The sequence below is a fragment of the Alexandromys fortis genome, unplaced genomic scaffold (assembly GCF_014885135.2).
Source record: "Alexandromys fortis isolate MF-2015 unplaced genomic scaffold, M_Fortis_MF-2015_v1.1 scaffold_89, whole genome shotgun sequence".
Classification (NCBI taxonomy): domain Eukaryota; kingdom Metazoa; phylum Chordata; class Mammalia; order Rodentia; family Cricetidae; genus Alexandromys; species Alexandromys fortis.
In genome coordinates, this window is record NW_026067973.1 from 7,906,268 (window position 1) to 7,933,658 (window position 27,391).

Below are 27,391 nucleotides of genomic sequence, written 5' to 3' on the forward strand. Positions count from 1 at the left end.
CTCTGGTTTACTGGTTTACTCAGCACTGGGGCTAGAGTGCTCTGGGTTACTGGTTTATTGGGCACTGGGGCTAGGGTGCTCTGGTTTACTGGTTTACTCAGCACTGGGGCTAGGGTGCTCTGGTTTTTTGCACACTTGTCAAGGTCTGCACACAGTCACCCCAAAGCTTGACTGGAGCCAGAGCTTCTGCTCCCAGGGTTCCTCATTCACTTATCTCACTGACCAGTTGGTGTTGGTTGTTGGCTGAAAGCCCTAGTTCTTACATGGACCTCCTCACAGGCTTCCCAAGTGACCAAGATGGCTGGCTTCCCTCAATGGGAGTGGCCCAAAGGACACCAAATGGAACTGCTAGCTTGGGACTATGCATAGGAAGACATCTACTGTCTCCTCTCCAGGGTGCTGAGCTCAGGAAACATGACAGTTGCTCCATTCTCTACATTGGAAGGGAGGAACTAGGAGTCTACTGCTTAAAAAGAGCAACTGTGGATCAGGGAACGATCTGTGTTGTTTACTCATTATGGAGCCCCGCCTGGTCTTGAACTCAGGAACCTCTTGTGTCAGCCCCTGAGTGCTGAGTGTCAACCACTGAGTGCTAAGAGTTCAGCATTCACCACCAGGCCTGACCTAAGGAACTAGTCTCAAGCCACCATGTATGTATTAGAAAACAGTTTCCTTGTGCTTTTTGGACCTATGGCTTTTTGTTTGTTTTGTTTTGTTTTTTTTTTAAAGAAAAAAATTTTCCTTTCAAAAAAATTTTTTTCTGAGCAGTGGTGATGTATTTCTTTAATCTCAGCTCTATGACTGAGGCAGGAGAATCTCTGAGTTTGAGGCCAGCCTGGTCTACATAGTGCATTCCAGGACAGCCAGAGCTATACAGAGAAACTCTTTCTCAAATAAAAAAAAAAAAAAAAGTCGTTTTTTTAAAGCCCAGGTCCAGAGAGTCTAATTAGTGAGGTCATCCCCTGGGGCATGGGGGACCTACCCGTGCCTGCACATCTAAAGAAAATGACTGCCCTCGGTGGACACATGAAATTTTTTAAATGATTTCTTCTACTTTTTGAAATTATAATTACATCATTTCCTCCTCCCCTTTCCTATCTCTAAGTCTGCTTCATAACTCCACTTTGCTTTTTCAAATTCATGGCCTCTGTTTTCATTGTTAGACAAATGAATATACATATATATTCCTAAATACATAAATACATTTTATATGGTCTGTATAATGTTACTTGTATAGATGGATTCACAGCCAACTATTTAGTATTAGGTAACCAATTGATGTGCTATTCTTTGGGGAAAACCGTTTCTCCTGCTCTCAGCAGTCTTTAGTGGCCTGTAGCCCTCTGTGCAGGATTTGAGCCTTCAGATCCTCACTCACCCACTTTGGCATGCCGGCTTTTATTGTCCTTATTCGGCTCACGTTTAGGCAATCATACTGATCAGACTTTATAGGTGTCGCTTTTGACATTACTAGGAAACACTCTCTGACAATCTCCCTGATCCTCTGATGCTCATAATCTCTTGCCTCCTTTCTGCAATGATCTCTGAGCTTTAGGTGCAGGAGTTGCATTGTAAAGCAACTGGGTTCCACACTCTGCATTGGTTGTGGCTGCCTACAATAGTCTTTATTTATTGCAAAGCGAGGCTTCCTTGGTGAGGGGTGAGGATTATATTAACTGTGGGTATAATGGCAGATATTTAGAGTGTAGTTAGGGATTATACTTGTTTAATGACATGATGTCTGTAGGTTCTCCTCTAAGATTCATGGCTTCACTAGCCCTGGGAGGTCGGCTGGGTTTCCAGTACCAGGCGTGATTTCCCTCTTGTTAAGCAGGTCTTAAGTCCAATTAGAGCTTTTGGTTGCCACCGAGGAATGCACGCTTAGGATTAGGTGCTGTGCTGATGGTTGTTGTTGTGCGTAGACGTCATAGATGGGTAGGACTGTTGGTTGCTTCCCTCCTTTGGAAGCTTCCACAGTGCATTCTGGTACCATAAGAGCTAGTCCCTGGGAAGAGACTTTCAATCAGAGGCCTCTGTGCCTGAAGTACATACAGACACATGGAATTTTTAATTAAAGGCCATTTCAAAATAAAATCTCAGATCCAGTGGGATACAATAGTGAGTTCTATTAAATATTTTAATTGAAATAATACTATAGAAATCTTTGCATAAGAGAGAATACTTGTTCCAATAGTTTTATGAATAGTATTGATTTATCAATGTTCTTTTCATACAAAATCTTTCTTACAAGGAAAACTACAGAGCAAAATTCCTTATGAACTTATCAACATAAAAAATTAATGCAACAGTAGCAAACAGAATCCAGAAACATGTAGAAAATATATTTCAATCAGGTTTATTCCAGGAATGTAAAATAGCTTTAACATTAAAAATTTAATGAAGTGATATTTTATATTTATAGACAAGTCTAAAGTTGTGCAAGTACTTTGAGAGGTAGACACAGAAAACACAATCAACTAAGTTCAGTATAAAAACTCTATCTGCTTTATTCTAATGTCCAAATGCCAAAGCAAAGTTTGATTTCACCGAAGTCTAACCTGGGGAACCAATGAATGTATTAGGGTTACTTAGGAAACACTGGAAGGGGATTATAGGAAGAAGTTCTGGGTGACTCTGAAGCAGCCATCCTAGGACTGTACCCAGCATGGATGATGTGATTCTCACTGCGGTGAGGACGGAACCCTCTTACCCTAGTCTTCCTCAGTCTATGTACGGTAGCCCTCCCTGAGACCCTGAGGCCACATGCAATTAGGGATGAATTATATATAGCTGGCAGAGAGGAGTGGTTGGACAATCAAGCGAGGGGCCCGAGACCTTCCCTTCCTCACCCCTTCTGTGAGGGACGGCTAACAGTCAGCAAGCACAGTGTGATGATCTAAGGAGACACAGCTGAACTCACGGAGATGGCAGCTGTCTGGCTCAGCAGACAGTCTTTTCCAACACCTCCTACTCTCACAGCTTGTCCATCTTGTTTACCGGCTTTATGAAACTATCACTGCAGTGAGCATCAGAGTTGCTTTAATCTCTGAATTCCAATTACCATTTTATTGCTAACACCATACAGCATCCATTACTTGTTAAAGTGTCTTTATGGGGCTCACAGTGACCTGTCCCATGTTCGTCACATGTGCTGGACCATTACCACGTCACAGAGGCAGTTGCTGCATTTTCCAGGTGTTTGATCTCCCTTCCAGTCTCTAGTTACTTAGTGCAAATTGTCACCAGAGTCTCAGGCTTCTTTGTTCGAGAGTTTAAATCTTTGCAGAAGGGTTTCCTACAAATGCATGTATACACCTGTGCATATGTGGAAGCTGGAGGTTAACCTTGGGTGTCATTCTTCGGGTGCTGTCTCCCTTGGTGTTTTGTTGTTGTTTTTTAGATAGGCTTCTCACTTTCTTTAGCTGGCCCACTACATTGGGTTGACTGACTGGTGATTCTCGGAATCCGTTATTTCCACTTCCCTACGGGATTACAAGTGTACATCCTCCATTCCTGCCGTTTACAAAACAACAACAACAAAATCCACATGGGTTCTGGGGTCTCAAACTTGGGTAACCATGCTTACATTGAGAGAAGTTTAGCTCCCAAGTCATCTCCCCAGTCCCTCAAAGCCCTCCCCCTTTCCAGGGAGCAGAGCCACAGACCCTCTAGAGTGCCAGCCCTGAATAGGAATGTCTTGTTCCAAAGATGGAATAAGCTCGAGCCAAAAGAACCGGGGATCCGTGGGAAGGAAAGCCGGTTGAGCCGAGCAGGAACTGGCAACCGGAGAGCTAATTCCAGAGAAGAGACAGAGCAAACTCTAGAACGTAACCAAATATTCTTCCCGAGATTCCACCAGAGATGATTCGTTCCCCAGAAACATGGTGCCAGGAATCCGAGGCGCTGAGTCTAGCCTCCACCTCGTCGGCCCAGACAGTGTGGAGGCCAAGACAAAGAATTGGAGCTGGCTACCCTCAAGCCCTGCCAATCCAACCAGGCTGAAGATAGACACCGGGGAGATTAGAAATTTTAAAAAAATCTGGGGTTTGTAAATTTATCCGTTTGTATTCGCTCTCATTTGCTTTCTTTTCCTCCCGTTTTCTTTTTTAATTCCAACCAAGTCCCATCTGAACCAGGAGGAAACCGATTTTGCACACCTAAATCTGGATGAATAATGGAACTTCTCCAGAGGCAGATAAGGTGGGGAGGAGCCAGAGGATCTGAGGCCAAGAGCAAAGCCGCCAGGCCGAGGTGGGGCTCTGAACAGCAGGCCCCCCTAACATCTTCCTTCCTAGGGACTGGGGCCTTATCTTTCTGCTTTTCCTTGAAGTCCTGCTTGCACAGTGGCCTTGGGCCAAAGGTGACTGAGGCTCTGTGCCTTCCCATTGTCAGAGCAGGGGGAACAAATAAAGGATTGCCTCCGCGGGATTGTGGAATGTTTATTATCCTAAAGAAAAGCCTGTGTCTTGTCTCACAGGAAATCCTGCCATCTTATCTTAGAACTGGCCCTGAAATAAGTAGTCACCACCGCTTTCAACGGAGCACAGGACCACTAGGGGACATGCCAGTGGGGACCCGGCTAAGACGGTATTAGGCTCAAAACCAACTATCACAATGGTCCTACGATTAAAATGACCTTGAAAACCAGCTCTCTGAGCCGCTGCGTCCCCAGTTCCTTCCCTAGACTTTGTTCTCCCCACCTTTCCAGGGAGCAGGCTGTCTCCCATTTAAAAAAAAAAATCCATTAATTTTTTTTTTGTTTTAAGGTTATATAATTTTGCAGTGTTATGTGACTATTTCTGTCTGTTGAAGATCCTTAGCATAGGACATAGAGAATTCTTATTTCAATGGCATCTAAAAAGATTGCTAATCAAAGGCTTAGAAAATGACTCCATCGCCAGGCAGTGTTGGTGCACGCCCTTAAGCTGAGCACTCGGGAGGCAGAGGCAAGAGGATCTCTGTGAGTTCGAGACCAGCCTGGTCTACAAGAGCTAGTTCCGGGACAGGCTCCAAAGCTACAGAGAAACCCTGTCTCGAAAAACCAGAAAAAGAAAATGAAATGGCTACAGCGTCAGAGAAAGGCCGGAGCAACCGCTGTCTCAGTTTCTGAAGGCAGAGGCTTCCACACTTTTCCTGGATTTACAAACAGTGGAAGTTTACCGGGAATCTTGGAGCTTTCGGCAACCGTGTATTTAACAAACGAATGAGCTCTGGCTTTAGACAAGCAGGAGGAAATTTTTAAGCAGCAGGCTCTTGATAAATGGCGGCAGCCCACATGACTGCCGAGGACTAGTCTGACAGGAATTGGCAAGATAACAAACAGTACAATGACGGTCCATTATCTTAGTGTTCACAGAATGTCTTGGCACTTCGCCAGATGTATAATCAGCCTATTTTGGTTTTTATCACACAAACCAAAGGGTTTTTCCAAATAATAGTAAATTAGGTGTGGCTCTTTTTTTTTTCTTTTTAAACTGGGAGGATTTCCTGAAATCTGTCTAAAAGGTTTGATAATATCTTTGTGTATTTTCAATAAATGGTATGCTATGTACCTATGTTAAAAAAACACAATGGGTCTGTTGTATGGGCCTTTGATTTGGAGAATATTTTCAGTGGCTCTCCCTTGACTTTGTTATTCTACACAAAGGCTGGAGAACTATTATATAACGCAGGAACCACACGGCTCTTGCAGCAGCCTAGTCTCCATTTCTCTAAGGGGAAAAAAAGGATCCGAGGCAACAACCACTGCTCCCTAAACACGCCTACAACATACATACAGCTCAGGGTTCCACTTACGGTCTTTGTAATCGAGTATTCAAATTTATTATCAGAGCCAACAATCCCGGCTCCTTAAACACGCCTACAAACAACACACAGCTCCGGGTTCCACTCATGTATTTGTGATCGAGTATCTGAATTTGTTGCATACTGACCAGCACTTGCTGCTTAACACACACACACACATTTTTTTAAAGATAGGGTCTTACTATGTAGCTCAAGGTGTCCTTGAATTCAAGATCCTATTGCCTCAGTCTCTGCAGTGCTGGCATCACACGTATGTGTTACCATGCTACACATTTCCAATTTAAACTGCCCAAGGTGTCAGAATACCTTACATCCAGATATAAACTGTTGAATGTTAAATTCAAATCATTTAAGGTCCATTTGTTATTGAATATATTAAAATAAAATAAAGATATTGCATGAAGCTCCACAGCGTCTGTTCTGAATGTCTATTCTCTTTTTAAACTTATTTATTTATTTCTGTTTGCTTGTTTTTGGTTTTTCGAGATAGGGTTTCTCTGTGTAGCTTTGGAGGCTGGCCTGGAATTTGTTCTGTAGTTCGAGACCAGCCTCAGAGAGATCTGCTTGCCTCTGTCTACCAAGAGTTGGGATTAAAGGCATGCACAACCAATGCCAGTTTATAGATAGATAGATAGATAGATAGATAGATAGATAGATAGAGAGAGATAGGATAGATAGATAGATAGATAGATAGATAGATAGATATAGAGATAGATAGAGAGAGAGCTCTGTCTGTATGTATGCCTGCATGCCAGAGAAGGGAATCAGATCCCATTATAGATGGTTGTGCACTGTCATGTGGCTGCTGACTATTGAACTCAGGACTTCTGGAAGAGCAGACAGTGCTCTTAACTGCTGAGCCATCTCTCCATCCACCCCCATGTCTACTGTAACTGCAGAAGTTATTAAATTGTATAGTTGTTGAGTCTGGTTAATTTTGGAGGTGATGTTCTTTTATTAAAAATGTTTTTTTTTTAGTAACAGTTTAAAATAAATGAAAATTACTGCCAGGCACAGTGGTGCACTCCTTTAACCCCAGCACTAGGGAGATCTAGTGAGCGGCAGTCCAGCCTGGTCTACACAGAGAGAGACCCTGTCTCAAGATAAAATAAAAATTTAGTGGCTGGAGAGATGGCTCAGCGGTTAAGAGCACTGGCTGCTCTTCCACAGGACCTGGGTTCAATTTCCAGCACCCACATGGCAGCTCACAACTGTCTGCAAATCCAGTTCCAGGGGATCCAACACTCTCAAACAGACCAATGCAGACAAAACCACCAATGCACATGAATAAAATGAAAAAAAAATTAATTTTTATTTATATTTTAATTTATGGGATAAAATACTTTGAGGTAAATTTATCCAAATATGTTACATCTTGCATGCTTAAAACTATAAAATATGATTGAAAAAATTTAAAGAATTACTTGAATTAATGGAGATAAGCACTTTGCTAGTAGTTAAAAAGCAATATTGATAATTAACATACTTACTTAATTAAACCCTAATCAAGATCTTACAGGTCTTCCCCGCACCCCTGTGGTAATAAGCATGTTCTAAGGTTCATGAAAATGCAAAGTGTCTAGAATAGTCAAAACCTTTGGAAAATAAAGAACAAAGCTAATAGGCATAATTACTTGGTTTTAAAATTAATTCCAAATCAAGAGTATTAAAGTTGTATGGAAGAGGCATAAAAATACACATTCAGATCAATGGAATCAGAGAATAAAACAAGAAATGGATCCGAGTAACTTTCCACAAAGGAACGAATGCAACTCACTGGGAGAAAGAAATGTCTTTCAACAAATGGCGTCGGTGGGGGGAGGGATTTAAAGTCATACAGAGTACTATATAGCCAGACCTGTCTGAGAAATGAGAAGAGAGGAGGGGAGGGGAGGGGGACGGGAGGGGAGGGGAAGGGGGAGGGGAGGGGAGGGGAGGAAGAGGAAGAGGAAGAGGAAGAGGAAGAGGAAGAGGAAGAGGAAGAGGAAGAGGAAGAGGAAGAGGAAGAGAAGAGAAGAGAAGAGAAGAGAAGAGAAGAGAAGAGAAGAGAAGAGAAGAGAAGAGAAGAGAAGAGAAGAGAGATCAGGTCAGGCTAGAAGCATAGATCAGTGGTAGTGTACATGCCTGGCATGTGAATGAATGGTCCTGGGCCCAGTCCCTAGAGGCTCAAACATGGGAGTCACGCCACATACACACACACCTACACTCATACTCCTCAACCCCTCCACCCACCCCCCACATGCCTACACCTCACACACACACACACACACACACACACACACACACACGCCATAGTCTATCACAAATAAAGCAAAGACTGGAGCCGAGCATGCTGACATGCGCCTGTGGCCCCAGCATTTGGGAATCACTTCATCCTCCTGGACCACAGTGAAAGCCTTCAAAACCCCCAACAATACCAGGTCAGTTGTGCCTGCCTGAATCTGGGGTGCAAAGAAGAAAAGACAATGTATTATTAAAGGGCACAAAAATCTTTTCTAGCTAGTGGATGTATTATTTATGTGTATTGTGGTGATATTTTCATAAGTGTTATGTAAATATGTCAGAATTCATCAGATTAAAATACAACAACAGAGAAAGGATAGCTTAATTCAGCAAGGGAAGACAACCCCTGTGTTCAAGAAGTATGGACTGTTAACAATTAGCATTTGCACTTACTTGGACAAACATCTCAAAAATAAAGTGCTTAAGTTGAAATAATGTTTAAAGCATTAAGGTGATTTAATAATATTTCATATTAAAAGTTATTTTAGAAAATATGAAGAAAAATGTTATACTGTGTTTCTTATCACTCAAAATATGAGTTTCTATTTTTGTTTTCAGACCTTTCTATGTAAAACATAGAATTTTGTAAAACGGGATTATAAGACAATATTATTTTGATTATTTTGTATTGTGATTCAAGACTATAAAATGATTGTTTAATACAAAATTAGTCTTTAAAAATATAATACCCCTTTTCATATAAAGTCATATTGCTTATTATGTATGCTATTATACTATGCTGTTACCTCTCATATCCACAGAAGGTTGGGTCAGTTTCGGGACATGTCCTGTGATACTCAAATCTGCTAATGCTCAAGTGCCTTCCATGGGACTAGTTAATAGCACTTGCATATAATCTACATACATAATCCTGAATACTTTAAATCATCTCTAGATTACTTAGAGTACCTAATACTATGCAATCAGTTGTTACACTGTATGTTAACTGTATGTTACGCTGTACAAGGTTAGTATAGACGCAGAGTTTCCCCTCAGATATTTTCCATACTTGGTTGAATCTGCAGCTGTGGAAAGCACAGACACCAGGGTACAACTGGACACTATATATTCTAATTCACTTAATACTTGTTATAAGTTTGAATTTTTTATTACATTTACTCATTCGTGTGTATTCATACTTGTGAGAGCATGTTTGCCATGCTGCCTGGGTGGAGATCAGAGGTCAAGTTTTAGAAACTGTTCTCTCGCTCTCCACCAGATGTGCTCTGGGGATTGAACTCAGGCAGTCCATCTTGGAGGCAAGCGCTTTTACTCAATAAGCTTTCTACCTGCCTTTATTAAGAACTTCTGAATTGAGGATATCTAAGCTGTTCTGGGGAATCAATGAACCGTTATCATATTAGTGTAGAATATTTTAGCGGTTATGTCAAACTGCGTTCTTATTTTTTGGTATTGTTAGAAATGGGTATATGATCAGAGACTATGAATGTATTTAGGAATCCTGATGCATAGTATCAAATTGGTTTTCTTAAAAATATTTTAGTATATGAGAGAGAGTATCTCATTTCATTCTCCAAACTATTTAATTAGTTAATTAATTTAACATAGGGTGTGGCTATGTAGCCCAGACTCATCTGGAACTTGAAATCCTCCTGCCTCAGCTTCCTGAGTACTGGAATTAAAAGTGTGCACCACTACTACCCTGCTAACGAGCTTTAAAATGTTAACACCATTTTCTGCTCTGTTCAATATAACAAGTTCTTTTAATGAGATAATTATTTTGATATGTTTTATTTAAAAGGTATGAGTTAATGTTAAAGAAAAATAACCTATGCATCATCTTTTTTTTTTTGGTTTTTCGAGACAGGGTTTCTCTGTGGCTTTGGAGCCTGTCCTGGAACTAGCTCTGTAGACCAGGCTGGTCTTGAACTCACAGAGATCCACCTGCCTCTGCCTCCTGAGTGCTGGGATTAAAGGCGTGTGCCACCATCGCCTGGCTATGCATCATCTTTTTTAAAAATTTGTTTTTATTCTATGAGTGTTTTGTCTCTGTGTATGTATGTTTATGAGTGTTTGCCTGCTCGTACACATGTACCCTCGTTCGTATACCTGGTACCCACTTAGACCAGAAGAGGAAGTCAGATTCCTGGAAGTTGCAGAGGATTCTGAGTTACCCACCATGGGTACTGGAAACTGAGCTCGAGTCCTCTGCAAGAGCAAATGCTCTGAACTATTGAGCTATCTCTCCAGCCCCCAGAGCATCACCTTTACTTGACATGAGGTGCCACATTCATTAACATTGCATTAAACTGTATGTCATTTCTTTGTTATTCTTGCAAGCATGTTAATCACGTCTTTTTCTTTTGGTATACATAGATTTTCTACCATAAATACTCACTGATGTTGCTTCACAGGTAAACTTTTTGTGAAAAAAAAATTAAGACAGCCTGTGGAATGATTAGTGCATTTTTTTTAGCTTAATGTTTTAATATCGGGCCCTACTAGAAACTGTGGCCTGATATGAAATGATTGTTTCTCAGCCACAGTTGTCAAGGATGACCTCATGTGCTAGGAATGGTTAAAACTGTGAAGAGTCACTCTGTCTTCAGTCTAGATTTTCTTGTTTTAAATTGTGTTCTATCAGGGACAAAACTGAGACATAGGTCACATATATCTTCATGCACGTAAAGAATTCTCAGTCCTCTGGGTTTTATTTGATAATTCTGACCCCGTGGCAAATGATTGATTTGTCCCCATTGGTCTAACTCCAAAGAATGATTCAGTCTCAGGGAGTCTGAGAGGCTGGAGGGCCTTGGGCTCTCAGGACAATTCAGGGAGGGTCAAGGTCCTTAAGCACAGTGTGAGACCAGATTTCAGTAGAGCATTCAGAAAGAAAACAGAGAAGAAGCAGATAAAAGTCACAGTGCTTGAGGCCAAAGAGTAAGTAAATATATAATGGATGAGGTCAACAGGAATTGCTCAGAGAGGAATGATCTCAGTTGTGATTTAGAACAAAATGATGTAAAACACATTGGATATTGCAGTAGGTTAAAAACACATTGAAACGACAGTGGTATGAAGGATAAGCGCAAGCATTTTACTTCGCTCTAAGATCTTTGATGGTATTTGGTGTTGTGTTTATTTAGTTATGTATGCATGCATGCATGAATGATTACCTTAGAATGAAAACAAAAAAGTAGAGAATAAAAGAACTCCAGCAAGGGAAAAAGCATTTGACTTTAGAGCCTACTCTCACAATAGCTTCTGATAGGGTTCTTCTACATGAAGAAACAAATGTGAAGATGAGCAATCTAGGTATCCCCAAAATTTAAACAAACCACATGTGAGCCAGTTCCTCTATTCCCTCTCCTTTGTGCTTCCGTTCATTTCAGACATTGGTAGGATGGAAGAATGGTACCTTTTTCCCAGATGAAGCAAACATCAGAGGCTCCAGTCAGAGAGAAACTATGAGATCAATGAACTAGATTGCCCAGATCTCATTTTTACCAAAGTGATGGGCCAGAGAAAAATGGAAATCTCAGCAAGATTGATGTAGTCAACATTCCAAGAAAATGAGAATGTGCAAGGAGTCACCTGAGCCTTTTAGCTACGTATACCTTTGAAATGTCTGTTATTTAAGTCCTCCATAACTTTTCTATTTTGTAATCTCTGAAATTCCCTAGCAATACCTAAATTGGGTCATTATCTGTCATAGGAACAAGGGAAGGAAGGAGAAAGTAATGACATTGTTATTCCCAAGTGTATGCATGGGTGGAGCCAAGGGTAGTGGTACAAGAAGAAAAGCAGGGTGAGGTGTGAACCTTTTAGGAGGAAAAGTTTAGAAACAAAAGATGTCTTCAGGAGTCCATTAAGAGAGACTGGTTCTGCCGAAGGCATTGCTAATTTGTAGATGGGAACAAATGGCATACTCTGCAGAGAATATCCATCAGATCCTGATGTGTTCTTTAAGAAAATTTCCTTTCCCCCAAGTATCTTCATATCCTCACAGATTTTACAGTGTTTTCATTATTAATCCTCATCTCAGCAACCGTGCAAGCTCTAAAATAGGTATTAGCCTGACTTTAGATCCTGGGCTCCTGGATACCAGCCATGGTAGTATCTCTTATTTGTTTCCTAACAAATAGATAAATGAAGAAATGAAGGAAAGAAAAAAGAGGGGGAAAGGAAGAGAGGAGGAACAGAATAGTATTTCCCAATGGGGTTTATCATGAAGATTAAATAAAAAGCCACTTATTGTTGAAATAGGAGCTGCGGGGCTGCGTCCCCGGCACCCGGCCGCCCGCATGGCTAGCTTATACCCAGAAATAATTACACGGAAACTGTATTCTTTCAAACACTGCCTGGCCCGGCTAGGTCCAGTTTCTTATTGGCTAGCTCTTACATATTGTTCTAACCCATTTCTAATATTCTGTGTAGCCCATGAGTTGGCTTACCAGAGAGGATCTTAACCTGCGTCTGTCTGGAGTGGGAGCATCATGGCGACTCTTCCTCTAACCTTCTTTCTCCCAGAATTCTCTTCTGTATACTCCGCCTACCTAATTTTCTATCCAATAAAATGGGCCAAGGCAGTTTCTTTATTAGTAAGAAATCATTCCCACATCATTTCCCCTTTTTCCGTTTAAACAAAAAAGAAAGGCTTTAACTTTAGCATAGTAAAATTACATATAACAAAACAGTTATCAAGTAAGAATTACAGTTACAATATTTATATCTATTTTATCTCTTATCATAACTAAGGAAAACTATAACTATTTATTCTTCAACTCCATCAAAGACTCCAGAAGGATATAATATTATCTAAGTAAACAAGAAATAAGAAAACTCTAGAAATGACAGAGACATCTCGCTGCCTGGACAGTCACCCAAAGTTCCTCTGTACCGTTGGGGCATCCATCTTCGGCCTACAGGCCCATGGTATCCAGATACATTTCCATGAAGCAGGAAATTTTAAAGACAGTTCAGTCACTTTCTGCTGTGTTCTGTAGAATGTCTTGTAGACTCTTTCATGAATCAGGAACCCCGAAAGACCATCTCACCTTTAGGCAAGTTCAGCAGTCCTCTCTCTGAGGGTTCTCTGTGTCCAGTTTATGCAACAGTCCAGGCAAGAGCAGTTTCTTGCCCAAATGACTATCCAACTCCATAAGGATCCTCTTCGATGCCCATCTTCCTCTTGAAGTAGCTGGTGCTGCCAGGAGCAGACGTGTCTCCTTGTCATGAAAAGTCCTAAGTTATTAAAATATTTTAAATGCCATATTCTGCAGTCTTTGAAAGATATGAAGAATGCCTATCTAATTGAAATATATCTCTATATATCTAGAAAATCTAACTAACATGACTACAAGCTTAACTATTAGCAATGATTATCCATTAACAACCTATATTTCCTAATTATACATTACATTTTAAGTGAACTACATAATCACAATACCTTAATCAAGTTCAAAAATACATATACATATAACAAAATTGACCTTAAAATCCATACCAATGCAAATTATTCATATCTATATCATATCCCCCTTTAAATGTAAAAGAACATTTATAAACAATATTTGGGAACATGGGCGTAGTTTTTTCTCTCCAAACTGCTTCCTGCTGAATGGGGGCACTGTTAATCAGATCATTTAGGGTGTAACCTGTGTGTCAGGTTCATCTCGGTTGGCAGTTGAGTGAAGTAATTTTTTGAGGGTGTTCACAGCAACCTTTCAGGAGGGCGTGGTCTATCATACCATACCGGGATAGATGCAATCCATAGGGTCACATCCTCTGTGGAAACAAAAGAAGACCCTCTCCAAAGCATCATATCCTTAGATCCAAATTTTGAAGTCAAGATACCTTTAGAACATATGTGCAGGTTCAGCTTAGCAGCCCATATAATAAAATGTCTCTTTGTACTTAGCTCCTTCACAGTCAAAAATTTTAAAGAAAACACAATGTACATAATCCAGACTCTCTGTGAATTTTTCATTTTTACGTGGCTTATTTTTCTTTATTTCTCTTAATCTATAACTATCTGTACTTCTGTACTCTGTCTCTTTAAAGACTTTACCCTTTTTCTTTTTAAGACATTAACTTTATTCTTTATATTCTCTTTTTTTCCCCAAGCCTACGTACATTCATCCAACGGTGTCTGAATCTGTTTTACTGTGAATCTGTAATTTTTTTTTTTTTTTCCAGGAGCATTTCTTAAAATGTTAAGCATTTCTTAAAAACTTAAGTTGCACCATGTATAGGTAATACGGTACTGCCTGTGTCCTGCCCAGTCTAAACCTTAACTGCACGGTTTTAAGGTAATTACGGTAGTTCCTGCCTGAGATCAGCACAGTTCAGCAAGGAGCAGCCGCTCCTGCCTCAGAGTCATTTGGTGCTTTTGAGCTGAGCACAGTTACAGGCAAACAGCAGTTTACATTGGAGCCGCAATCAGCAATTTAATTTTGAGACTGAGTGTGCAGCACAGAAACTCTTTTTATCCAAGTTACAGCCAAATCTGACACGCAGAGCACTGCGCAGTCTGAAAACGCGTCTCTGTATGGCAGCAGGAATCCGCCATGCTCTTCCGCCTGCCTAAGCCTGATTCCGCCATCTGCCCAGGTGTAGGCAGGGAACGCTGAGCCATCGGCAGGTCTCAGAGCAATCTCCTCCGATCCCAAGTGGGAACAGAAACATCCAGTCCCATAAAAGCCTTGAAATGCTTTAAAGCCAGAGTTCACGCTGGCAGCATAGCACCAGGAAGCCGCGCTTTAAAATGACGCAGCTTTTTTTCTCTGCTGCTGTTGCTGAATCAGGAATCTCTCTACAGCATGTCACCAACAAAACAGCAAAAATCTGTGTTAAACTCTGTTTCCCTTATTTTTAAGGCTTCTCAGGTTTTTAAGTGGATTTAGCCCCACGTTGGGCGCCATCTGTTGAAATAGGAGCGGCAGGGCTGCGTCCCCGGCACCCGGCCGCCCGCATGGCTAGCTTATACCCAGAAATAATTACATGGAAACTGTATTCTTTCAAACACTGCCTGGCCCGGCTAGGTCCAGTTTCTTATTGGCTAGCTCTTACATATTGTTCTAACCCATTTCTAATATTCTGTGTAGCCCACGAGCTGGCTTACCAGGGAGGATCTTAACCTGCGTCTGTCTGGAGTGGGAGCATCATGGAGACTCCTCACTCAGCTTCTTTTTCCCAGAATTCTCTTCTGTCTACTCCGCCTACCTAATTTTCTGTCCTATGAGGGCCGAGGCAGTTTCTTTATTATTAAGAAATCACTCCCCCATCAACTTATAAGTCAGGCAATACATATATTAGATTCAATACTTCTATGACAAATACCTCCTGGCCTTTTGTTCAGCACCAGGAATGGAGATCACTGGGTGCTGTGGGACAATGATATTTTACCCTGTAAAGATTTATCAGTTGCATTGCTTTAATAAAGCGCTGTTTGGCCATTAGCCAGGCAGGAAGTATAGATAGGGCCACCAGGCTGGAAGTAGAGGCGGGGCGACCAGAATAGGAGAATTCCGGGAAGAGGAAAGGCTGAGTCTGCAGTAATCATCCAGACACAGAGGAAGCATGGTGAGACTGCCTTGCTGATAAAGGTACCAAGTCATGTGGCTAACACAGACAAGAATTATAGCTGGCAACTTTAAGATGTAAGAGTTAATAAGAAGCCTGAGCTAATAGGCCAACCAGGTTATAATAAATGTAGACCTCTGTGTGTTTCTTTGGGGCTGCATGGCTGCAGGATCAGGAAGGACAGAAATCTCAGACAACAGGGTGGCACAGGAATGAAAAAAAAAAAGACAAACACAGACTCATGGACAGGCTAGGATCATGTGGTCTGGGCTCTTGGATAGAGAAACCTCAGCACCTATGAGGCTCAGAGTGTTTATTATATACAGTTGAACAGAGCAGAGGCTACTGCATACATCTGAACAAGGAAATGGGCTTATTACTTTCAGACAAACAGGGGGCAGAGTTTATGGTATACAGTTAGATTAAAAAAAAAAACAGGGTTAGCAGTCTCTGAAGGACAGCAGTCTTCAGACAGTAAATATCTGGTGGGGGGTGAAGCTATGGTGGACATTTTCTGCACACACTACCCACACATGGACCAGAGGGGAAGGCTTTGCCATTTTCCCTGAGCTTGAGGCTATGGGGTCCCGGGCATGGCCATGCCTGTATCAACAGCACAAGGCTATGGGGTCCTTGGCATGACCGTGCCTGTATCAACAGCACAGACTCACTCAGGGCCGCCTCCTTTTTCCACAAACGCCTAAGAGAATGACTGAAAAGGAGACAAGACTTGTTTTGGTTCGTGGCTTCAGAGGTTTCAGCCCATCAGCAGCTGGCTCCATTACTTTGGGCCTTAGGGAAGGAAGACATCTTGGTGACAGAGTGAGGAAAGAAGAAGGCTGCTTGTCTCATGGTGGCCAGGAAGCCAGGAGGAAGAAGACAGCATTAACGACAAGATATATCTTCTCTCTCGGGCACTCCTTCAGTGACCTTTCTCCAACTAGGCCCTACCACCTACCTTTTACCTCCAAACAATGTCACTGTATTATAACCCCACCAATAGATAAATCCATGGATTAAAACCCTCAGGATTCAATTGCTTTCCCCAAAGTCCATCAACTGACCGCCAAGTCCTAGTCAACCAGAAATCCATGAGCGTGTGAGGGGCATTTCACACTCTAATTATGATGACTTCCTCAGAGTACGAGTGGGTGGGTCCTAAATTCTATTATGGTCCTTGTTACTGATTAATTCATTGTGTACATGTCTTAGGTGTTGGGCAGGGCAGAGGATGCAGGGTCTTACACACTGACTTTGTCAGCGAGTTGAACCTGGATTTGGAGTGGTGTGGTAGAGATGGTAGGATATCCCATTGCCAGTGCCTCTGAGGTGCCACTTTGTATCTTCGAGCCTGGTCTAGCTCAGGGCCTCAGCCTCTTGTTTTCTCCTCCACTGCTGCCCCGGCAGTGAACTAGTTCTGTCCACACTTAGACTTCAGGGAGATGCCATATGATGCTGATCCTCCTCTTATGCGTGCAACACCCTGACTGACTCCTTCTCTGAGGCTGCCCTGTGGATCCTGGGGAGATGCCACGGGATGTTTTCAGCGTCCACGTCTGCCCAGCTGGATTGTCGAGGACTGGACAGCTGGTAGGGTAACCTTAACTGATAGCAGACGGGAGAAGCAGTCGACTTTCTCCATGTTCTTCATGTGGACAAACTCTTCTAAGATATGACCACTCACAGTACTGAGAACTGCCCTTTAAAGTCAAGCTGCCAATTGTGCCTGCCTCAAACGATAGCCAGCTCAGGAAAGAACTGAGCATTGGCTCTTTCCTTCCCTGTTTCAATACCCACTACCTCACTCATTCCTGTTTCCCTGGCTTTTAACTTCCTGCTAAATAAATACCAGTATGCAAACTTCAGACTCTGCAGGTTAATATATTTATCGTAACTATTTCCATATCATCTATAAAAGATGGCCTTTTTCTGCTGGGAGGATGTCTCAGTTGGTGCACCGCATGAGTACCTGAGTTCTATCCTAGAGCCCATGTGAAGAGCCAGAGGTGGTGGTGCATGCTTGTAATTCCAGGGCTTGGGAGGTGAAGACAGGGGATCTCTGGGACTTGTGGGCCAGCCAGCCTAGCTAGTCTAACTGGTGAGTTTCAGGATAGTGAGAGACCCTGTTTTGTTTTTTGTTTGTTTGTTTTTTAAAAAAGTAGATGGCTTCTGAAGAATGATACCTAAGATTTTTCTCTGGCCTCCACATGCATATGCAAATCCCCTGCCTCCATATACAACAAATAGCTAACTAAGTACATGACCATCCAGAGTGAAGACTCACATTCTCAGATAAGACAAGGTAATACATGTCTATAATTCCAGGAATTCAGATATTGAAGAAGAAGATTGAAAGTTTGAGTCAGCCTAGGCCAGTGATCAAGACCCTACCTAAAACAACAACAACAACAACAAATCAATCAATTGATCAAATGATAACAAAAAACCTACAAGCAAACAAACAAGAAGAAATATTTATTCAGTACTAATCTGATTTGTAGTTACATTTGGTCCTAGAACTAAGTTAAAAATGAATGCAATATATACTTACATTATAAAGTTAAAACCAATAAAGAATATATTTATAATAATATGATATATGAATACATATACACATAGTAGATAGAGGGAAATAATCTCAGAAATATCCTGAAAAGAATGAGTTTCAGTCTCTGTCTGTCTGTCTATCTATCTATCTATCTATCTATCTATCTATCTATCTATCTACTATCTATATCTCTCATTTGCTGGCTTTAAGAATGGCAGGAGATAGAGCAACTATCTTTAGCCTTGAGATGGAAGGCCCGTGTTGAGGGCAGAAGAGTGTGAAGGTGGTGGAACAGATAGTTTTGATAATGGAGCAGGTAGGTCCAGCTCTAGACTGCTTACCGGGTGTCCGTTGCTGTTCTACTGCTATGGAGAGACATTATGACCAAGCAACTTCTACTAAAGTGTTTGGTGGGCAGCATGGCAGCAGGTAGGTGGCAGGCCTGGCATGGGCTTTTGAAACCTCAATGTCCCACCCTACTGACACACGTCCCTGAACAAGGCCACACCCCCCAATCCTTCTCAAATAGTGTCACTCCCTGATGACTAAGCGTTCAAACACATGAGCTTCTGGGAGTCATTATTCAAGCCACCATACCTGGATATCATTCTGAGAAAAGAAAAAAAAAAAAAGGCTTGTATCTATTCAAACAAGAAATCAGCTATCTGTATGAATAAAATGAGGATCATGTAAGACAAAACAAACAGCATCAAGTAGTATTTTATATGGTAGCCGTGGATTTGGAATGAAGGTCTAAGAGTCAAGGTTTTCGTCTTTACATCAACTTCGACTCTTATAGACTAGCACAGCAAAAACAAACACAACCCTTGCTAGTCAGCAGTCTGGCCTAAGCCTCATGTTCTCAACCCAAATGAACACACGCTACAAGCTGCAGTAGCCTTTACTGTGTGTCATTGACCTTCCACACTCACAGTCTAGTAGCCAGTTAGCTTTTTATGAACAGTGCAGCTGGTGTTTAGTATTATAAAGGAGGGGTGCCTGGGTTCATACAAGGGCACTTAGCACAGCCTGAGTTATGATTCATATCTGGAGGAAAATTCAGTAAGGTGAATGGGGCAGAGAGAGGTGGAAGATCCTGGCCGTCTGGGAGTGGAAGGAGATGTAATCTAATAATTACAGAAGGCCAGGGTGACTTGAGCTAGGAGAGCAAACACAAATCAAAGGCGACAATGTCTGCAAATGGGTCTGGAGGGAGCAGAGATGTGAGATCATCATAAATGTGTTTTAACAAATTAACTGTGGATGCAGTAATGAGAACTGAAGGGGACACAAGCAGACATGTAAAAACAGGCCGTGATTAATGGAGTTGGAAAAGGCCCGGATGGGAGATATGTAGACAGAAAGACAGAGACAGGAGCACAGACCATCAGGACTGAGGAATGGGCTGTGTGGCGTCCAGGAGTAGATGGGGTGTTAAGGATAAACCTTGAGGCCTGCATTGAGTTAGAGAGAAAGGGTAGACTTGAATAAGTCCCCCTCCAGGGGTCTTAGTTTCCTTTTCGGCAAGATGAGGATGATTTTCATTGAAGTCTCATCTGCTTCTGGAGTACTTTATATAATTCAGTCATTGTTCACAACTAAGGAGTGGCCTACCATGAGTGAGAATTCCCTATAGGTAAATGTGTTAGTAATCTGTTGTCACATAAAAATATACCCCAAACAATGACTGAAGACCTCACAGTTTCTATAGGTCAGGAATTCCGGAGCAGGACAGCTGGGCAGTTCTGGTTCAGGTTTTTCTTGGGGTGGCGCTCAGGCTGGGAGCAGGGGCTGTAGTCATATTTTAAAACACCACATTAAAGCTCTGATCTTCTGTACCTGGCACTTCATAAAGTGCTGGGCACCCTTGCTCAGTAGTAAACAGTGCTGTTGTAAAGAATCAAACAAATGGAAGGAAACCAAAACGGTAGCTGTTGAGAATACTCCGCGCCAACAACCAGGGGGATTGGATTATTTCGTCACTTAAATCTCTCGTTCTTCTCCCTCCTCCCATAAGGGAAGGAAAGTGTAATAACGCACAAAGCTGATTGAGTTACAAACCAGTCACTATCCCGGGCTCCAATTACAAGATTTTTATGGAGGGAGGCTCTGTGCATACACATGTTTACATGTTTTAGAAAAGTATGGAATGCATTCTGTAAATTACACTGTTTATATGAAAACCAACCATCTTATATGGGTCTGAGTGAGAGCTGGAGAATTCTAAACCTCGAAGAAAGCTTGCTGCTATTCCAGTCCAGCTGTCTCACTCAGTGAACAGGGAATCTAAGTACACATGTGGGCACGCACAATCCCACTCAGAGTTCTCACTCTGTTTGAGGCACAGCAACACTCAGTTCTCACGGCTGCTGAGATGACCATTGGCCAATACTACTGGAGACGAGACTCGGTGCTCTTTGACACCTTTTTCAGACCTGAAGCTTCTGCAACGTTTTAAAACAATAAGTGGGAAAGGCCCAGTGCTTTCTTTCTCTAACATTCCCAGTAGGTTACAGAACTGTCTGTACACTCTGTCAAGGGCACTTTGCAACATGTTGGTAGGAACTGGGAAGAAAGCCAGGCTTAGACTCTTTCCACTCCACTTATTACTTACTTCTGAAATTTTATTGCCATTTATCACAAACTAAATTGCCTTTACTATATACATGGAGAGGATTAAGTCATAACTTTTACCTTGTCTTTGTTGATCTAATATGCTCATATCTGTGAACACATGAATTATGTACTTAAGTAATTTGATCCTAAGATAGGGAGAAAATGAAGGTAGGAATAGACCTCTGGTTTCCTGACTCTTCCTTGGGCACATTAACCCTCGAACTTCTATTGACTGTACTGAAATTTTATAGCGCATATCAGCAATTAACTTTGTGTGGCTTACTCAGCACACAGCATCAGCGATAAGATAGTTTTCTTTACTTTGTCTGAGTTTACTGAGGGCTATTATGTTGAATACATTGAGTATGTGTGCTTAAACATGCCTGACAATGTGAGTAGTGAGAGCTATTGCTCACAATGCAAATTCTCTTAGCTGGGTTCTATTGCAGGCTTTAAAACTAGCAATATTTCTGCAGTTACAGTTTTTTAAAAAATGGATAATTTTTAATGAAAACCCATTTTAAAGTTTTTCCATATAAAAACGCTCCTACTAGCTATCTACTATTGTTGTTAAAATTCCTGGCTTGGCTTGGACAAAACTATATTTTCCAAATAAGTGGAGTAAAGACCTGCTTTAATATATCTATGTGTATTTATTTAGCAAGCATTTTTTCATTTTTGTTTTTCATTGTTATTTAGTCTTTTAAAATAGACTCTCATGTAGTCCCAGCTGGCCTTGAATGCCTGGTCCTTCTTGAGTGCTGAGATTACAGGTCTGTGATGTCCCGCCTGGCTGTCCCACTGCTTTATCCTCATTTGTCACAGTTTTGTATAGCTCATCTATGTCCAGTTATTGAATATACATTATTCCTAGATTCTCCATAGATATTAAAACCCAGCATATTCCCAACCTGCCTGATTGTTTTGATCACTCAGTGTTTACCTATCAGGAACTGTTTATTTTCCGACACCCTTCTTTCCACTCAAGTGTCAGCAAGAGAGCATTGTGAGCCTTCTCGGCACTGGGCCCTACCATCCAGTGGCTTCAGCAGTGGGGGCTGTAGACTGTTCTTTGGAGATCCAGTTTTCAATGGGGATGTGCATGTGTGCCTATAGACTAGTCAGCACAGCGAGGCACCAGCGAATCAGGAGTCAGCACAGTCCATCCTTGCTGAAGTTCCTGCTGTTTGTCTCCATGGAAGGAGAGATCAGGCAGGCGGGACTATACGCGGTCTTGGAGATGGTGCTGCACGTGCATAGAGCTTCAAGAGCCGGGGCAGCCACATCCCACCTACAGAGTGAGTGAGCCCCCTTGTGCTTCACAGACAGTGATGACGATGGCCATATAGCACAGGAGGGAGTCTGCCACACAGAGCAATGGTAGGCAGGTTGATATGGTGCTGGGAGAGGCTGGTGGTCATTTTTGAGGTCGGTCACCATCGACTTCCCAGATCTGGTTAGTGAGTTAGGAGTGTCAGAGACAAACTTTAGCACATCAAGGATTCTTATAGGACATGACACTGACGCCAGTGGGGCTTCTGGTGGAAACAAAAGCTTTGCTAGGATCCTTTTCAGAGTTACAATGTAGACAGCTTTACCTGTCTTGTTGCCATCTGGATTCAAAGTTGAGTGCCACCTGCCTGTGTCCCTGTTCTCAGCCAGCAAGAAGCCACGAGGGAGGGAGGAAGGGTGTATTCTGGCTCATGTGAAGACGTAGTCTGTTATGACAGGGAAGGCATAATGACAAGAACATGAGACCACACCCCTCACATCTCAGTGGTTCTCAATCTGTGGATTATGTATGACCTTGTCATAGGGATCATAGGGGTTTCATAACAGATCTATTATCCATCTATCTATCTATCTATCTATCTATCTATCTATCTATCTATCTATCTATCTATCATCTACCAAGTTTTTTTGAGACAGGGTTTCTTTGTGTAGCCCTGACAGTCCTGGAACTCATTCTGTAGACCAGGCTAACCTCCAACTAACAGAGATCTTCCTACCTCTACCTCCCAAGTGCTAGGATTAAAGGTGTGCACCACCACTGCCCAGTCATCTCCCTTTCTCTTTATCCAGTTCAGGATTCTAGCACATGGGATATTGCCACCCACATTCAGGGAAGATCTTCTCCTCTTAGTAAAGCCTTTCTGGAAAGGCCCTCGCGATATACTCAGAGGCATACCTCACTAATGTCCTATGTGTTCACTACAACAGGTTGACAATGGATATTAAGTAAAACAGCATTTCAGTGGGTCCCAGTTGCAAGGAATTCAAAGACATCCTTCTGAACTGGTGACAAGACATCAAGGGCCCTGGATCCTAGGAGTGTTTTCCTTTAGATTATGATAGAAACAAAGGAGAGCCATATGGGTCCTGTTCCATTTTACCCAGGACCAGAATGGTACCACATACAGTGGGATGGGCCTTCCACATCAACCAGTCATTAGTCAAGAAAATGTCCCAAAAATGTGTCTACAGGCCAAAATGACAGAGGTGTTTTCTCAGTTGAGGGTCCCTCTTCCTAGTTTGTGTCAAGCTGACAAAGACTAGCCAGTATGGCCCCTCCCTGAGGAGTGGCAAAAGCATTTCTCTATGTTCCTGTTTGCCCTCTGGAAACACAGAAGAAATCCTGAAAGCACCACCGCATCTTGTCCTTCTCTTCAGTCTGTCCCCAACTCTCTTAACAAATCCTGACTCCCTTCTGCATCCCCACCACCTCCCAAGCTTAGCCCATCCTGCCTTCCCATGGAGGGCTTTGTAGCCAAATTATCTAGGGTGTTCCTTGTAAATTCATTGCCCACTGTAACAGAACCATGCAATCTGCATTGTTGTCCGGTGTCTTATTAAAATATAAACTGAATCATATTATTCATCTTTCCCCCTCTATTTTAATTTTATTGAAAATAGTTTTTATACAATATATTCTGATTACTGTTTTCTCACCATAACTTCTCTGAGATCCTCTCTAAATCCCTTCCTGTTGGCATTTATAGTACATGAGACCACGCCCAAAGTGGGCCAGTATCTTAAAGGCTATTGGCTGAAGGAGTTGCACAGCACCTCCCACATGAATCCACACCTTTCCTGTGTCTCATTAAAAAACAGACAGGCATCTAAAGAATAATATTAAAACAAAACAAAACAAACTGGAATAGAACAAAGTGAAAAGAAGAAAAGAGCCCTGGAAAAACTACAAGAAACACATATAGTTAGTTACAGAAATACACATGCACTCTTATACACAGGAATCCCATAAAAACACAAAACTGAAAGCCATAATATATACAAAGGGGATCTGTAAGGTTAAACAACAACAACAACAAGAAAGCATGAGACTAAGAACTTCAAAGATGCTGTTGACCTTGTTTGTGTTGGCCATCTACTTCTAGGCATGGGGCCTGCCCTTAAGGGTGCCTTTGCGTTCTCAGTGAGATCTGTTGGAGAGAACTAATTTTTCATTTGTGGGTGGTTATCAGTTGAAGACAGTTGAAGATGGGGGTTTGTGACTATTTCTCCTCTCAGTACTGTGCATACCTGTCCAGGTCCTGGGTACACTGCCACAGTCTCTGTGCGTCCATCCTGCTATGTCTAGAAGACCTTGTTTCCTTGGTGTCCTCCATGGACTCCGGCTCTTACAATCTTCTCTTCCACAGGGTTCCCTGAGCCCTGAGGGAAGGGCTCACCCCATTTAGGACTCTCACTGTCTGCACATGTCTTGCTGTGTGGGTCTCTGTATTTGTTTCCGCCTACAGCAGGAGGAGCCCTCTCTGCTGAAGGCTAAGCAGGTCACTGATGTATGAGTGCTGCACGAAGTGTTAGGGTTAGGAGACATTTTATTTTTGTTCCCTTAGCAGAACAGTAGTATTGTTTTTCCTCCCTAGGTCCCTAGCTTTTTGGTGTCTGGTTCTTGCCACCCAAGCAGAGTTGGGGATGGGTTCCATCTCAGGGCGTGGGCCTTAAATCCAATCAGATGTTGGTTGGTCATCCCACCTAGCACTCCTTTCTTCAATGCCTAAGTCTTAAGCAGGGAAAAACTCTTCACTGCCCCACTTACCTTTCTGAGCCCCCTGGGTTTCAACCACACATTGATTCTCAGCACCCAGAGCTGCTGCCTTTCCTGGCTTCTCTGAGGAAATGTCTCCACTTCACTCTCCTCTCAGCTCCTGCTCCTGCAGTGTTCTCTTCTCTGGGCAGACTTGATTACTCTCTTCTGTCTCCCTGGCTGCTGTGTGTGGACCTTTATTACCGTCATAACACACAGCACTGTTTGCTTTCTTCCTTACCCAAACAGAGGGCCAGCCTTATAAACTAGCAAGGGCCTGTAGCCTAGCTTCTTAAAAAAAAAATTATCTATAAATTATTTTTGTAAAAAAAAATTAATTTTCTTCATTTCAGGAAGTACTTTTATGTGTGCTAGTAAGATCAATGCTTTTACAACTAGCAGTGGAATTTCAAAAATTAGAAAATTAGAATAAGCCAACATACTGTGGTGAAGGTGGTGAAGTCCAATAAGAGTGTAGTGTAGAGATTTTGGTAATAATTTTTTTTTTCTTTCTTTTCTTTTCTTTTTTTTTTTTTGTGATAAGGTATCACTATGTAGCTCTGGCTGTCCTGGAACTCACTTTGTAGACCATGCTGGCCTCTAACTCACAGAGATTTGCCTGCTACTACCTCCTGCGTGCTGGGATTAAAGGTGTGACTTTTCTAACTATGATTTTAAAATATCTTATTTGCTATTTAAAAGTATATCGGTAACTATTAGCTAACACCAAGCATCTTTCCAGAACAACAGGAGTGTTTTAGGAAATCTGTGTGGCTCTTTTTCTCACACTGAACTTTCAGGGGTGAGCTCGTGGCTGCTTGGGAAAGCACCTGCCCAGCAAAGGCTCAGCACCGGGCGAATACACATGCCAACATCACGAAATTGAAGTTTTGGGATATTTAGATTGAATATTCAATATTTCATTTAAAAGTGCTAATATTTGATGTGAAGAACAAACTAAAACGGCATGTTTCTGTTTAATATGTGGTAATGTTTGACGGAGTTTTTGTTATTTCAGATTATTCCCTTCAGAAAGAACCCCAAATGTGGGATTATGTTTTCTAAGAGTTATGAGCCCTCTTAAAGGCTGAATCACCACGCCAAATTGTTTGCTAGAATTTGTCTCAGTTTACATTCCCACTCCGCATTTGGGAGTACCCTTTTTATCTTCCCAGCTTGAATACAATCTTTTACTTAAATATTTACTGCTATGATAGCCAACTGAAATGCTACAACGGCGTGGATTTGTTTCTGCAGAGCACAGGATAGGCTCAAGGCTCTTGCATTTGGGTTTAAGTCTTGGCTCTGCCATTTCCCAGGAAGGCTGCATTGACAAACACCTCTTCAGAGGCTCCCCTTTACTCATTAGCTTATTTTAAAGTCAATAAGAGCTTTCACCCTGAGCCCAGGATGTCGTAATCATTAGACAAGGCAGTCATGAGAAAGCGCTTCACACTGTTCTGAACACGTGACCAAGGCTGACCGCTCCACTTTCAGCTGCAAAGTGTTCCAGAGACTTTAGTTTGACTTGTGCTCTACGTAGGGACTTGCATACCATTTTTACTGTTCCTTGGTCGCACCGTGGAAGGAGGGCCAGCAAGTATTCCTCTGGTGGTCTCCAAGAACCTCAGGAACCTGTCTGGTCACAAAGCACGCACCTGCTTCCCATCCTTGAGGAATTTGCAATCTAAAGGCTTCTGAGATTAACCTGGACTCTCTGGAGGCTTTTTAATTGTTTAGTGAGGTCTCTAAGGGCCATGGTGGTAACTCACTGAAGAGGAAGCTTGGTGAAGGTGTGTGCTGGGTTCCCGGAAAAGCTACTTTCTCAGCAAAAGGCGGTAAGAGGAATTATTTGTTCTATAAAAGTAAACTAGAGTTTTTGTTTTTGTTTGGTTTTTCTTTTTTAAAGTTCGTCGACGAAAGTTACATTAAGTAAAGCATCTTAAATGGAATGCGGCAGATTGGTAAGGTTTGTGTCGTTGTTGTTTGTACAGTCGTACCAAGTGTTACTCTGAATCCCAGCAGAAAACACCCAGGGCTAGCAGCACGGAGAGAACCCCACCAGAAGCAGCCAGCCGCTCTCTCTCGGCTAGCGAGGGGACTACAATGAGGCTATGGTCAGAGGGCGAACTTTCTCCAAGTCTAGCATAATTTAGGTTTGGCTGGTCTTTGGGCCCTACTTCTAACTTTTTCTTAACCTACGCCTATCTGCCAAGGAGTATCCCTGCTACAAAAAGACCCGATCACATTATAGGGTCATGCCCACTGGCTTTTTGAGAGAACTTAAAACACTGCAAAATTGAAAGCACCCAGCTTTTCTATTTGGTTAAAATCTGCACAAAATTAATGTTCTTTTGTTGCAACTGCTGGGCCTAGATCCCCCTCCTAGCCTGGGATCCTGGTGCTCAGCACCCAACTACACCCTGGAGCGGCTCCTCGGGTCCCCCCCCCCCCCTTCCTCCTGGGAACAGCTCCACCTCGGGGGCGCTGGAAACGCCCTCCGTGAGTTCCCTGGCACCAGCGGGAGTTTCAAGTTTCCACTGGCG

General features: G+C 42.2%; 1 protein-coding gene and 1 long non-coding RNA gene across 2 annotated transcripts in view; one reads left to right on the forward strand and one right to left on the reverse strand.

Annotated features, from left to right (window-relative positions):
• LOC126510023 (uncharacterized) overlaps positions 1–13,694 on the reverse strand; it is a 60,562-nt gene extending 46,868 nt beyond the window's left edge. Inside the window, exon 1 of the long non-coding RNA XR_007594304.1 lies at positions 12,504–13,694. This is a non-coding gene — a long non-coding RNA (uncharacterized lncRNA). The remainder of the gene's footprint in view (positions 1–12,503) is intronic.
• Positions 13,695–26,354: 12,660 nt separating this feature from the next.
• Rdx (radixin) overlaps positions 26,355–27,391 on the forward strand; it is a 65,307-nt gene continuing 64,270 nt past the window's right edge. The window contains exon 1 of the mRNA XM_050156302.1: positions 26,355–26,683. The gene's annotated coding sequence lies outside the window, so the exon portion shown is untranslated. The remainder of the gene's footprint in view (positions 26,684–27,391) is intronic.